Here is a 12,326-nt window from a genome sequence, read left to right on the forward strand (position 1 = left end):
TGACCTGAGCTGAAGGCAGTCGCTTAACCAACTGAGCCACCCAGGCGCCCGAGTTACTTGCTTCTTAAAGTGTTGGTAAAACTTGTTTGTAAAATCTTCTGGACATGAGACTTTCTTGGTGTATAAATTTTTGACTTCTGATTTAATTTCTTCAACAGATATGATCTGGATTGATAGTAATTTAGTATGCATGGTAAGTCTTTATCACTTATTTTTAACAATTGTCTGTTTGGACTTATGAGTTGTCTTTTGGTTTTACTGCTGCTTGTCCTATATCAAATTGCTGAATATTTTAAAATATTACTTCTGGGTGTAGATCTATTCCACTTTTTTTTTTCTTCTTGATTCAATTTAGATGACTTATATTTAAAATAAAACTCTCTATTTGATCTAAATTTTTAAAATGTATTATTATAAAGTTTTTAAAAATATAGTTAAATTAAAAAAATCTTTATAGTAGTTCTTTCATTTCTAATATGGTTTCTTTGTGCCTTCTTTTTTTCTTAATCAGTTTGGCCAGAGGTTTGCTTAGACTTTATTAGTCTTTACATAGTTCTAATTTAAAGGGGTTTACTCTGTTTTGGTTTTTTTTTTTCTAACTTTTGACTGAACACTTAGTTCATTTATTTTCAATATTTTTTTAAAATGTAGACAATTAAGACTGTACATTTTCCTTAAGTATCACTAGCTATATCTCACAGGTTTTAAAAGGCGGTAACATCATTCAGGTCTAAACACATCTTAAATTTAATCATGAATCTTTTCTTTTCAGGCTACTTTTTTTTCCTTTTTTTTAATTTAAATTCAATTATCCAACGTGTAATTCGTCATTAGTTTTTGATATAATGTTCACCAATTCATTAGTTGCATATAACACCCAGTGGGTATAATACCCAGGTTTATCACAACACGTGCCCTCCTTAATGTTTTCAGGCTACTTTTAAGTTTTGGTTTCTAATTTTATTGCTTTGTAGTCAATGTGGTCCATATGCTAGTGAACATTTGTACTTTTTAAGACTTCCTTTATGGCCCACCTAAGTGTTTGGTTTTGTAAATTCTTTATGTGTGTTCAGAACTTTAGTTGTTGGGGGCAATTTCTCATGTACTCTTATATTAAGCCTTTCAATATTATTGTTCACATTTTCTAACTTTTTTGAGTCATTTATTTTTGTCTTCTCTTTCACAGATTCTGATATTTTATCAAATTTTCCTTTTAAAAAAATATGTTCTTAAGAGCGCCTGGGTGGCTCAGTTGGTTAAGCGACTGCCTTCGGCTCAGGTCATGATCCTGGAGTCCCTGGATCGAGTCCCCCATCGGGCTTCCAGCTCGGCAGCGAGTCTGCTTCGTCCTCTGACCCTACCCCTCTCAGGTGTTCTCTCTCTCTCATTCTCTCTCTCTCAAATAAATAAATAAAATCTTAAAAAAAAAATGTTCTTAAGGTTATGTTGTTCATTGTGTACAGTCAAGATTGTTATCTCTTCTGATAAATTATTTCTATCATTAAGTACCAATCCTCTTTATCATTAAAACTAAAGTTTGAATTAAAGTCTCTTTTGTCTGATGTTGCTATAACTACATCTCCTTTGTTTTGCTTAGTATTTGCTTGGTATATCTGTCTGTCTTTTTCTTCCTCTTACTTTTGACCTTTCTGTGTCCTTATGATTTGAGTGTGTTTCTTACAAAAAACATAGAACTGAATTTTAAACGTTTTCCTCAGTGAAGCTCTGGTCTTTAATAAGCTAGTTTAGGGGTGCCTGGGTGGCTTAGTCCATTAAGCATCCAACTCTTGATTTCAGCCGGGGTCATGATCTCAGGATCCTGGGATCTAGCCCCACATCAGACTCTGTGCTCAGTGGAGAGTCTGCTTGAGGATTCTCTCTCTCCCTCTGCCCCTCCCCTTGCTCATGCGCTTTCTCTCTCTCAAATAAATAAATAAATCTTTTGAAAAGTAAGCTAGTTTAAACCACTGTATGTATTCTAAGTACTGACATATTTGGTTTTATTTCTGCTGTCTTATTTTGTTTTGTATTTACCTTGCTTTGCTTTTGTACTCTCCTATTACTATCACTTTTCTCTAATATTGGATGCTTTCTTGGTCCTTCAACATTTTAATTGTTTTATTGATTACCTTAAGTTTTTAGCACACATAATTGACCTAATAAACTCTGAAGTTGTAATAATCTGTTTAATTGAACTATGCCTCTCAGTATTCATGCTCTTATGCAGTGCCCATCCCTTGATTCTGGGCTTATCTTTAACCAACTGAATATGGCAGAAGTGATGCTATGTTAGGTCACAATCTAAGATTTTAAAAGGTCTGGTAGCTTCTACTTTTATACTCTCAGGAGCCCTGAGCTTACATGTAAGAAGTCTGGCTGTCCTGCTGGAAAGCCACATGCAAAGACCATTTGGAAAAGCCCATGGAGGGCCAGAAGCCTTGAGATTATGCAGAAGAGAACTGAGGAAATGCACTACAGTGGGGATCGAGGTCCCAGCATGTGACCCCAGTTGAGTGGTCCAGCCAGCACCAGGTGGTTGAGCCATACCAGTACAGATACTGGACAAGTGAATGAAAAAAAAACAAACCTACCCACAGAACTGTGAGCAAATAAAATGATTGTTGTTTTAAGCCTCTGATACTTGAGGTATATTGCTACACAACAACAGATAACTGAAATGTTAATGAAATCTTAATCCTCATACTGAATTACATACCATTCTTATGCTTTAATTCCAGTTTTCTCCCTGCTTGCCAATCTTTCATGCTGTGATCTTTTTGTGGTTCTATATCCCTTTCAAACATCTCAAAATTAGTCATTTTTTATCATGTTTATAGTTAATCATTCATGGATATACCAACATGCTACCTGTCTCTTTGATTCTTGCATCCCCATAGTCCAATTTTTTTCTGATGTAATTACATCCCTTAGTTGATCACTCAGTAACAACCTGTGAGTAGTAAGCTCGGTTTTTATTAGTTTCAAAGCCTCTTCACTTTGTCCTTATCTTTAAATGATAGTTTAGGTTGATATAAAATTATATATTGGCATTTATTTTTCTCTTAGTACTTTGAAGATAATATACTATTGTCATCTGGTTTCTATTGTTGCTATTGAGTCACACGCTATGAGTTTAAATTTCATTTCTTCTTTAGAATATGTATTTCTTTTCAGGTCATTTTAATGTTTTTCTTATTACTCTTCTTATTATGCCAATCTACTATAATGTAGGAAATTACCTTTTTTTCCACCTCAGAACTCATACTTTCACAGCTTGAGGGTTCTTTCATCAACTCAGTCCTTTTTAATTCCAAAGTGGTATTCTTTTCACCTAATCAGGTTTTTAATACACAGTACCCACATTTTATGGATGGTATGCAACTGTAGAGATTTTGCATTATTCACAGTTCATGTAAGTCAAGACTAATTCTTGCCACAACCTGAAATGATCTTAGAAATAGGAAAAAAACCAACATGAATTCTTTTAAAAAGTAAATTCAGTTAAGGAGAACTGTTTGTTAGATGTGAAACTGTTACATGTTTCACAAAATATGAATGGTCTCTTCAGTCTAAGATTTTATGAAGAAGTCTTTTTTCAGGTTGAAAAATAGTTTCTAGGGCGCCTGGGTGGCTCAGTTGGTTAAGCGACTGCCTTCGGCTCAGGTCATGATCCTGGAGTCCCAGGATCGAGTCCCACATCGGGCTCCCTGCTCAGCAGGGAGTCTGCCTCTCTCTCTGACCCTCCCCCCTCTCATGCTCTCTCTCTCTATCTCATTCTCTCTCTCAAATAAATAAATAAAATCTTTTAAAAAAAAAGTTTCTAGGTTTTGATCATCCCATTCACTTTTAGATTTCTTGGAAATTAAAAAAAAGCAGAGACTATTTTAGTAATTGTTAATGTTTATTTCTCATAAAATACTAAAAAATATTTAGTCCTCAAAGTCCTTTGCTTGCTGAATTCATGAACTAGTATGTGAACAGATTAACAACTAGCCTAGATTTTCTGATTCAAAATGCTTTACTACCCCTTTTTAGGTATTGACAGAACTACTAAAGTGAAAATCATCAAGAATATAGAATATATGAGAAACTCAATCAAATAACAGGATCTAATTGACATATATAGAACATTCCACAAAATAGCAGAATACACATTTTTCTTTTTCAGGCAACATGGGACATTCACAAGATAGACCATATCGTAGACAGTAATAACAATAACAACAGCAACAATAGTAATACCTCAACAAATTTAAAAGAATTGAAATCATACAGATTCTTTTCTCTGCCCATAATGGAATCAAACTAAAAATCAATAATTGAAAAACAACAGGAAAATACCTAAACACATAAGAATTAAATGATATACTTCTAAATAATTTATGGGTCAGAGAGAAATTCTCAAAGGAAATAAATACATAGAGCTGAGTGAAATGAAAATATAACATATCAATATATGTGGGATGCAGCTAAAGGAGTCCTGAGAAGGAAATTTCTAACACTAGAGGCTTACAATACAAATCAGGAAAGTTCTCAAATCAATATTTTAAGTTTTTACCCCAAGGAACTAGGAAAGGAGATGAAAATAAACCCAAAGCAAGCAGAAGGAAGATAATAATTAAAATATAAGCAAAAGTCAATGGAATAGAAAAACAATAAAGAAAATCAATGAAACCAAAAGCTGAATCTTTGAAAAAAAATCAATAAAATTTACAAAATTCTAGCAAGACTGACCAAAATAAAAAAAAAGACACAAATTACCAAAATCAGAAATAAAATAACAGATATCATTCCATATCTTTTAACTATTAAAAAGTTAATAAAGGACTACTAAAAACAACTTTATGTTTATAAATTTGACAACTTAAATAAATGGATCAATTTCTTGAACAGCACAAACTACTAAATCTCAACCAAGATAAAATAGATAATTTGAATTGCTATAAACATTACAGAAATTGAATTCATAATTTAAAAGCTCCTGAAAAGTAAGTCTCCAGGCCCAGATGTTTTCACAGCAGAATTCTAACAAAATATCTAAAGAAGAATTAATACCAATTTTATATAATCCCTTCCAGAAAACAGAAGAAGTAGAAATACTTTCCAACTCCTTTTATGAGACTAGTATTACCCTGACATTAAAACCTGACCAAGACAATAATTTAAAAAAAGAAAGAAAAAAGAAATTTATACCAATATTGTTCATAAACTTAGACATTAAAGTCCTTAACAAAATCTAAGCAAACTGAAATCCAATAGTGTATAAAGAAATTATACACCATGACCAATTGGGACTTATTCCAGGAAAGGAAGTTTGGTTCAACGTTCCAAATCAATCAATGGTATGTCAATAGGTTAAGGGAAAAAAAGTGTGTGATCATATCAATTCCTATAGAAAAATCACTTGACAAAATCCAACACCAATTAATTCTAAAACAAAACAAAATAAAACAAAAACAGCATGAAAAATCTGGCTCTCAGCAAGTTAGGAATAAAGGGAAATAACCCCAATTTGGTAAAGAACATCTGTAAAAAACTACAGCTCACATCATAGAATTCTCAAAACTCAACACTAAAATACAACAAGAGGAACAAAAATGGACAAAAGCTGTGAAGAAACATTTTACTGAAGAGGTCATATAATTGGCAAGTAAGTATATGAGAAGATGTTTGTCATCACTTGCCATTTGGGAAATTCAAATTAAGACCATGATGAGATATCACTGTGCACCAATCAGAATGACTAGAATAAAAATAATGACAAAACCAGGTGCTGGCAAGGATGAAAAGAATATGGATCACTCCTACATTGTTGGTGGGAATATAAAATAGTATAGCTACTCTGAAAACAGTGGCATTTTCTTATAAGACTAACTAGCACAATTACCATATGATCTAGCAACTGCACTCTTGGCAAAGAAATGAAAACCTGTAAGTTGTTCATAGCAGTGTTCTGTAATAGTTAAAAGCTGGAAACAACCTAGATGTCCTTTATCAGGTAAATGATTAAATAAACTGTGGTTCATATAGACCATGGAATACTACTTAACAATGAAAAAGGATGAACTATTGACATACATAATAACTTGGATGAATATTCCAGGAATTATGCTAAGTGAAAGGAGCCAGTTTAAAAGGTTACATACTGTATGACTCCTTTATGAAAGATTTTGAAATGACAAAATTTTAGAAATGGAAAACAGATTAGAGGTTGCCACAAATTAAGAATGGAGGGAGGGAATGTTCTTATAAAAAGGCAATAGGAGAGATCCTGTGGTAGTGGAATGTTATATATGCTGACTGTATATGAACCTGCATATGTGATAAAACTGCATAGATCTAAATACTCACAGATATGTACATACTCTGGAGAAATATGAATAAGATGGGTGCAAAGTGTTACCCTTGAAGTTGAAGGTATAAAAAATTCAATTAAAAAATGCTTTACTAAATAATCTAAATTTCCTTAGTTTTTCTACTAAAGTTCCATTCTTTATCCTTTACCTGATTTATTGGACACAATTACAAGATAAACTTTATTTTGTAGTTTAGTTCTCCAAGAGGAGAGAAAATGGTAGGATGGATAAACATTCCCAACTAACAAACAGTTAACAGATCATTCTTGGTTCTAGTGTTTTTGCAACTGAGTCAGTCATATTAAGGATCATCTTCTTTAATTAAAGGAGCAGAGCTGTAAAGAAGACACTTGGCTTGGATGTGGGCAGGCAGTACTTTATTTGATAATGAAGTGGTTAAGACCTTCTGTTTTTAGAGTTCATATTATGCACGGCATCACAGAATTGAAAAGACATATCTCTTCAGGTCTATCTGTTCTATCTTCCTACCACTGCGGAATTGTTCTCTCTGCTACACTCATAATAAATGATGATTACTATTATTAATACTAATAGCCCCAACAACATGATAGAGTGTAATGGCTCTAGCGATTATACTGAGAAGTTTGATAGGAGTTATTTTCCTGAGCTCATCCTAAAACTTCTTCTTGCTCAATATTATCTTGTTATTTCTATTTATTTATGCCTTAAAATACCCTACCCATTACTTCTCCTATAATTAGAAGATCACTGGAATGAGGCTCTTTCATTTTGGTTTTCTCTTCACTGCCTGCAGCATTGTGGGCACTCTGTAAATACTGTTCCACTTTTGATGTTGACATCTTCAAATGGAGACAGGTGGCTTCACAAGTTAGGACAGTTGCATCAACCAGGATTAATTTGATAATTTGCTTCAAGCTCATTACAGTTTTGGCTCTTCTCCAAGCACCTTGATTTTTGAAAGATTATTGCCGATAACCCAGGCTGCCTCATTCCTTTAAGACTTCCAACCCAAAGTGCTTAGGAATTTTTATGATTCCATTGTTTATAGTGATATTTAGTTTTTAAAAATACATAAAGTCAAGACAAGGTGGGCATTTGTCAATTAAATGTTGGTAATTATTGATATTCTATTTTCTGGTTTATTTTTATTCTATAACAGAGATCCATAACAGATTAGCATCTGAATTGGTAAATTTCCAAGCTCTTAAGCAGAAGACTGAAGTGCATAAAAAAATTAAGCAGTGATTGCACCATTTATTGCCGCAATGTTTTCGAAAAAGGAAGTAAGTGGGTGCCTGGGTGGCTCAGTTGGTTAAGCTACTGCCTTCGGCTCAGGTCATGATCCTGGAGTCCTGGGATCAGTGCCACATCGGGCTCCCTGCTCAGCAGGGGGTCTGCTTCTCCCTCTGACCCTCTTCCCTCTCTTGCTATCTGTCTCTCATTCTCTCTCTCTCAAATAAATAAATAAAATAAAATAAGAAATACTTTAAAAAAAAAAAAAGAGGGCGCCTGGGTGGCTCAGTTGGTTAAGCGACTGCTTTCGGCTCAGGTCATGATCCTGGAGTCCCAGGATCGAGTCCCGCATCGGGCTCCCTGCTCGGCAGGGAGTCTGCTTCTCCCTCTGACCCTCCTCCCTCTCATGCTCTCTGTCTCTCATTCTCTCTCTCTCAAATAAATAAATAAATAAATAAATCTTTAAAAAAAAAATAAAAATAAAAAAAAATAAAATAAAATAAAAAAGAAAAAGGAAGTAAGTGACTGAGAGACACAAACAACCTAAGAAACTTACAGAAAACACATCTAGATTACAATAACAGGACCTGAAAAGACCATATTTTCTACAGTGCTTGTCAGAATAGTGAGCTTAAGGAAAGTGTTTAGTGAGTATTCATTGAAATGGATTTACCAAACAAATCTATACACATAAATTTGTACACACAAATCTGTTGTTGAAAGCAAATCTATAATGCTGCTGCTGATAAATCAGACAACAAATCTAATGCAAATAGAATTTATGTTGACGAGCACACCAAGGAACAAGGTCATGAAAAGAGGAGGACTTGGTGGTGCTGCCATTTCTATGGTCTTAGGGCTCTGCCCCTTTCGCGGAATTTCCAACAGCACCACGTTGGGACAGAGCATCCGGAGGTTCACAACCTCTGTGGTCCGTAGGAGCCACTATGAGGAGGGAAGAATTTGCCATTTTCAGTGGAAAACAAATGGCAATTACTACTTATGATGACTTTGTACTTTGGATCTGGATTTGCTGCACTTTTTTTTACAGTAAGACATCAACTGCTTAAGAAATAAGGATGTTTTCAATGGATCGTGGATCACCACATCATATTGTATGGTGACTAACATAATAAAATTAAATTAAATTTTAAAAAAGGATGTTTTAATTAATCCATCAAACAGATGTGAAAAGGAACATTTTAAGAGGTGCAGTCTCTTTGAAAAATGGATCAAACTCTTGAATTCAACATACTCAATATGTTTGTAAATAAACTTATGGCATGGATCCTTAATGCCTCTTCTCTGAAACATGGAATGTAATAATTGTGCTTATTTTTTTATGTGGGAAATATTCCAGGATTAGTTTGTTTGGTCAAATTAGTGTGTGATTTAGCCTGTTTCTTGTTTTTAGATTTTGAGGTTTTATTTAATTTTTGATTACTAGGTCAGGACCTTATTGGTAATTTATGTTATTAAAAATGCAAACTTGAAAAAAAAAAGAATTTATGTTGACCAGTGTCTTCCTCCTTGAATGTTACCTTATAAAAAAAGTGATGTACCCTGATTTGAGATATTTAGTACCTTACCTGTAGGAAGTTCCACTGACCTCAGAGGAAGAGAAAGAGAAAATGCCCAAAAGAGAGATCCAATAAGAGGCAGTGAGAAAGGGATCTGAGCCACAGGAATTGTTCTCCACAAGAAGTGTGGCTTCACATTTGGACAGCCTGGAGGTTCTGGGTGTGGGTTTCTGTTCCACCATGAAGTCAACCTTGTGGCCCCAAGCTGCAGACTCAAACTCAATACAATTTCTCCAACTAAATAATTTGTACCAAACTTAAAGCATGACAAGCAAATTAAGGTTTTACTATATGCTCAAACTTGGACAAAGTATAGGAAAACAAATTTTTAAATGGTTTGTTACCTGCAGTAATGCGAAAAGGAACCTAATGATAATTAGGTTAACGGAAGATGCAAATGAAGGCTCTTGACCGCTATTTCTGTCCTCTAATGTAACTTAGATATTAGGAAATGCCATTTTCCATCTCTATCTAGAAGGACAGGCCTGTTAACCACAATGGTCTCTTTGCCTTAGATTCTTCGCATTAGATCTCCTTCTCAGTGGTATCTCAACTCAGGATTGCTGAAACCAACTTATACAACTCAATAGAAAAAAACAAACAATCCAATTGAAAAATGGGCAGAGGAGCTGAACAGACATTTTTCCAAAGACATCCAAATGGCCAATTGGTATACTAAAAGGTGCTCATCATCACTAATCACGGAAATGTAAGTCAAAACTACAATGAAAAATCACTTCACCTGTTAGAATGGCTATTATCAAAAGACAAGAAATAAAGTATTGGCGAGGATATGGAGAAAAGGGAACACTTGTGCCCTATTGGTGGGAATGTATATTGATGCACCTACTATAGAAAAAGTGTGGAGGTTCCTCAAAAATGTAGAACTAACATATGATCCAGCATTTCCACTTCAGGGCATTTAATCAAAGGAAATGAAATTACTACCTTGAAAAGAGTCCTGCACTCCCATGTTCATTGCAACATTATTTATAATGGCTGAGACATAAAAACAATCTTAATCCGTTGATAGATGAATGGATAAAGAAAATATGGTATACACACACACACACACAAATGGACTATTTTTCAGCCATAAAAGGAGGAAATTCTGCCATTTACAACAACACAGATCTTGAGGGCATTTTACTAAGTGAAATAAGTCAGACAGGGAAAGACAAATACTGTATGGTCTCACAAATATGTGGAATCTAATAAAACTGAATTCAAAGAGGGGCACCGGGTGGTTCAGTTGGTTAAACGTCTGCCTTTGGCTTGGGTCATGATCCCAGGGTCCTGGGATTGAGCCCCACATTGGGAATCCCTGCTCAGCGGGGAGCCTGCTTCTTCCTCTCCCTCTGCCTTCCACCTGCTTGTGGTCTCTTTCTCGCTCTCTCTCTCAAATAAATAAATAAAATCTTAAAAAAAAAACAAAACTGAATTCAAAGATACGAAGAACAGATTGGTGGTTACCAGAAGCTAAGGATAGGTGGATAGGCGAAATGGGTAAAGATGGTAAAATGGTATAAACTTTCGGTTATAAGATAAATCCTGGGAATGTAATGTACACCTTGGTGACTATAGTTAACAAAACTGTATATTTGAGAGTTGCTGCGAGAGTAGATCTTAAAAGTTCTCCTCACAATAAAAAATATTTGTAACTATGTGATTTGGTTGATGTTAACTAAACTTATGGAGGTTATAATTTTGCAATATGTACGTACATCAAATCATGTTGTACACCTTGGACTAATACGGTATTATATATAAATTATATCTCAATGAAACTAGAAAGAAAAAGATTGCTGAAACCAAGAGCAACTGGCAGAAAACATTTTATTACCAGCAATACTTGATTGCATTCTCCGTTGGCCAAACTGCTATCTATTCTTCAATGAAATCAGAAAATGTTAAACTTGATTCCCATCTTCTGAGTCCCTCACTGAACTGACTTGTACCTAATAGTTCAATGTTCCCAGAAATCATGGTTTAAGTCCTAGAGTCATATACTCTTTGCTTATATCTCTGTATTGCAAACTTCTTTCTAGGAGATGCATATGATATCTAGCACCACAACTATAATAAGGATGCAACTTAATTATATATTTTTTATTGTCCAAATGTCCAAAAAGAATTTAAATCAGTGAAAAATGGAATAACACTGGGCCATGTCTGTATTGTCCTAGTAACTGCTGGCTTTAGAAGTCACCTGAACTCCCTGGCTCTCAGCTTCTTCATCTGTAAAACAAAAGGATTCAGCTGGATAATCCCTGAGGTCCCTCCCTGCTCCAACACTTCCCAGTCCTGTGGAGTATGGAAAGAGTAATCTTTTCTTTTCATTATTCTATAAAGTTTCCAATTATCGATCTCATTTTCTGGTTGCTTTGTATACAAACCTGAATTGCTTGAATTATTTGAAAGTGATTATCACATTTAAATGTAAATATTTGAACTTTAAGAAACAGTGGCCAAAGGAACCTTAACATAAGGCTATGTGAGCCTTCATTTAGTTAGAAAAACTTCCTGTCTCTGTTTCATCCACTATCAACACATCCAAGCTTGCTCTGGCTTCCATACACTTTTAATAAGCTGTTTGAGTCACCAGAAAAACAAAGCAATAGATCCTGTTAGTGTTTTAGGCTGTTTGCCAGTCAAAGAAGCGCCCAGGGGAAGACATGATACACAGTTGCCAACCGGCATCTTGAAAAGAGATGGAAAATGAAGTTGACCGGAAAGGAAGAAGGGTGCTTAATATCCTCATTTTTTTTTTAAATGTAGAAATAAAGAATGATAAATAAATGCTATCTCTTCTCTGGGGGTAATTGGCAATAACAGCTGGTGAAAAAAATATTTTTATTATTACAGCAAAGAAAGAGTGATGATAATAAGAGGCCATGGCAAAGAAAGGATGTTTACACCAGTTTAAAAAGATCATCTTTCTTTGTCTGTGATTGACTTCCTCTTTGGGCTGCTGACCTGTCTATTATGACAGTGATAAGAGGCACTTTGCGGGATTTTACAAATACTGACTCTGCATAAGTTTGTAGTTATCAGAAAACTTGGTCTCCTGCTCCTTATTTAAGCAAGAAAAAGAAAGAAGGAAAGAAAGAAAGAAGGAAAGAAAGAAAGAAAGAAAGAAAGAAAGAAAGAAAGAAAGAAAGAAAGAAAGAAAGAA

General features: G+C 34.6%; 1 pseudogene; it reads left to right on the forward strand.

The window, feature by feature from the left end:
* Nucleotides 1-8,304: 8,304 nt before the first annotated feature.
* Nucleotides 8,305-8,648, forward strand: LOC110579798 (annotated as a pseudogene).
* The last annotated feature ends 3,678 nt before the right edge of the window (nt 8,649-12,326 follow it).

Source organism: Neomonachus schauinslandi, chromosome 3, assembly GCF_002201575.2.
Source record: "Neomonachus schauinslandi chromosome 3, ASM220157v2, whole genome shotgun sequence".
NCBI lineage: Eukaryota > Metazoa > Chordata > Mammalia > Carnivora > Phocidae > Neomonachus > Neomonachus schauinslandi.